Genomic DNA, 3,522 nt, shown 5'->3' on the forward strand with positions numbered 1-3,522 from the left:
GGGGGGGGGGAGCTGATACCAAGGGCTCGGGTAGAAAGAAAAATGTTCTGGAAATGATGGCAACACATGTACAGTGTGCTTAATACCAATGAATGATGGACTGTTATGAGATTTGTAAGAGTCCCCCGATAAAATGATTAATAAGATAGATAAATAAAATTAGATCTAAATGCAGGTCAACTTACCTGTGGTTCTCTCAACAGAGGGTATTCCAGGCTGGATTCCTATGGAGAGGATCTCATTAGCATGTGAACAAAAACATAGACATGATTCCATAATAACAGTTCGTAAAAATAGCATGGGATTGTGGGTACTTTATGGAGTTTTTAATACTGTTAAAATGAGCAATTTTGCCTCATATTGTCTCCTCTGGTAGTCATCGCCACACCTAATTCTGCATTTGCCATTTTATGTGTTTTTCCTTTCAAAAGATGCCCAGGAATGAAGCGCATTGAATAACCCCTTACCCCTGCCCTGAACGGGCCGATAACAGACATGTGGGTGAAGGGAGACAACGGACAGTGTAAGACACGAAAGAACAATAACCATGGATAATTGATCAAGGCTTCACAAGGGAGGGAGGGGAAGAAAGAGGAGCCGATATCAAGGACTCAAGCAGAACATGTTTGGGAAATGATGACGGTGACCTATGTACACATCCGCTCGAGCCAGTTGGTGTATGGGGTGTTGTAAGAGCTGTGAGACCCCCAGTAACACCCCCCAATAAAATGACTTAGAAAGAAAAGCATTGAGTGCCACAAGGCCGGGTGCCGATTGAAGTGGCCGGCGCTCAGATGCTGTAGAGTGAATGACCACGAATGACCGTAATGCCCAGTGATCAGCACTCCATCTGATGAGCTGGGGTTTTTTTTTAACTAAAATACACTTGCCTGGTGAGGCCTGTTTCCATCATTCCACCCTGTGCTTCTGCCACACGGCGTCCACGAGGGAGGACAGCCCCAAGAGAGACGACAGGCATCTTCCACCCACTCGGTCATGGGGAGGAGACCACGGCCCCTGGCTGCTTCCTGGGTGCCCTGGGATCAGATGCATAATGGGAGCAATCAACCCCAGCTGTCATCCAACACTTCCGTCCTCGAGCACACCATGGACACCTAATTGTCTGACTCCTAATGCCTCATTCCTGCCCTGGAGGCCACCAGAGAATCCCTCTCTCCGGTCCTATGGGAAATACAGCTGGGATGATCCTCTCCTGAGTCGGTGAGCCTACTTGAGAGCAGAGGGTTGAGGTAAAGAGGCTCAGATCTCAGACTTAGCACGACGGTGGCTTGCCTGCTCTGTGGATGTCTAACCTGGGTTGTCAGGGACTCTGCTCCACAAGGTCATGCAGGGCCCAGCTTCCTTTCAGCCTATGAACTCTGCCAGAATCGAACATGGCCCGCTTTCACAGCCAAGCATGCAACTGGCTAGAATTGGGTCATACGGCCCCTGTGTCTCGCAAAGGGGTCTGGGAAGTGAAGTCCTGTCGTTTTCCCAGGAGGAAAAGAGAATGGTGAGGCCGGGAGGGTCCCAGCTGTCTCCCCTACTTGTGTGAAAGGGCGGAGAAGAAGGGAGGGGAGATGGTTGCGGGAAAGAAGCACATTGGTCACCTCCATGATAGATCGCTGAAGACAAATGGGTGCATAAGCAAATGTGGCGAAGAAAGCTGATGGTGCCCAGCTATCAAAAGATGTAGCGTCTGGGGTCTTAAAGGCTTGAAGGTAATCAAGCGGCCATCAAGCCCAGAAGCAACAAAGCCCACATGGAAGAAGCACACCAGCCTGTGCAACCACGAGGTGTCGAAGGGATCAGGTATAAGGCATCATCAGAACAAAAAATCTTACCATAGTGAATGATGCGGGGAGTGCGGAATGGAGACCCAAAGCCCATTAGTAGGCCACTGGTGATCCCCTTGCAGAGGAGATGAGCCAGTCAGGGTGCGATGTAGCAATGATGAAAAATACAACTTTCCTCTAGTTCCTAAAAGCCTCCTACCCCTCCCCCCCTCCTCCCACTATCATGATATGAATTCTACCTTGCAAGTCTGGCTAGACCAGAGGATGTACACTGTACAGATAGAAACTGGAAACACAGGGAATCCAGGGCGGATGATCCCTTCAGGACCAGTGGTGTGTGTGGCGATACTGGGAGGGTAGAGAGAGAGTGGGTAGGAAAGAGGGAACGGATTACAAGGATCTATATGTGACCTCCTCCCTGGGGGATGGACAACAGAAAAGCGGGTGAAGGGAGACGTCGGACAGGGCAAGATATGACAAAATAGTAATTTAGAAATTATCAAGGGCTCATGAGGGAGGGGGCAGCAGGAAAGGAGGGGGAAAATGAGAAGCTGATGCCGGGGGCTTAAGTGGAAAACAAGTGTTTTGAGAATGATGAGGGCAATGAATGTACAAATGTGCTTTACACAATTGATGTATGTATGGATTGTGATAAGAGTTGGAAGAGCTCCTAATAAAAAGATTAAAAAAATCATAGGTACCACTCAGAGATTAAAAAGAAAAAAAAAGATGAAGCTCATTGGTCAATCCCTCGAATAGCCCTTGGTTATGTTTTTGTTTTTCCCTGGCCCTGTGGTCACCCAGGGTCCTGCCAGGAGCAGAAGCCTTGAGATCAGCGGGCAGGAGTGTAATTTTGTCCTTGATGCTTCAGCCCCTCCTGGGCACGCATGCGCCTGCCTCTGTGGTGGACGCCGGCATCCAGGTGCTCCGTGCCTGTGCTGGACTCTCTGCCCCGTCGATGGGACGGGACGTCCTAGTCAGCCTTCAACAGCCAGGGCATCCGCTCATGTGCAGACCTGAGACAGCACATCCCACGGGAAGGGTGCTGGGCAGGACACTTTCCCGCTATAGGGCCCTGGTGGGCAGTGGGTTCACTGAGGGGCTACGAACTTGCAGACCAGCAGTGCAGATGCCCCATCCATTCTGAAGTAGGAATGTTCTGTTTCCAGGGTCAGTGGAGAGAGAGCCAGGGCGGGAAGTGGGCCAAGCGTTTATTCGGTCACCTGGCACCAGGGCAGTGGGGTCCACAGGAGCAACGTGGCTGCCGGCTGGACCCCTGAGCAGGTGAGGATGGGCGGGGTTGGCTCCAAGGGAGGGGGTAGGTCTCCGCTGGGTGGCAAGCAGCCCGGATACGTGTCCTCCGTGGTCATGAGCCAAGACTGATGTTGGGGAAGCACTCAGAGCGTTCTCCTGTGTGGCTGAATCAGGACCCCCGTGAAGGGCACAACTTCACCGTCTGTTACTCATTCAACCAACCTCTGTGAGCTCTTATGGGGAGCCTCTGCTGCCCACCAGAGGCTGTGCTCTCCCCTTGGGAAAGAGCCACTGGATAGGTTCTATGAGACACAGCTTCCCCACCCCTGGACAGTCAAACTTTCTGGAACCAGGAGTGGGTTTCTGTCTGAAGCAGCTGTCCTCCTTGCTGCTGAAGAAAGCTGTCACCCACACCCACCCCTCCTCCCCCAGGGTGCTCAGATCCACCTGACCCAGGGATGGCGGGAAAGGC

The sequence above is a fragment of the Echinops telfairi genome, unplaced genomic scaffold (genome assembly GCF_000313985.2).
Source record: "Echinops telfairi isolate 266 unplaced genomic scaffold, ASM31398v2 ScPeMD7_7417;HRSCAF=8455, whole genome shotgun sequence".
Classification (NCBI taxonomy): Eukaryota; Metazoa; Chordata; class Mammalia; order Afrosoricida; family Tenrecidae; genus Echinops; species Echinops telfairi.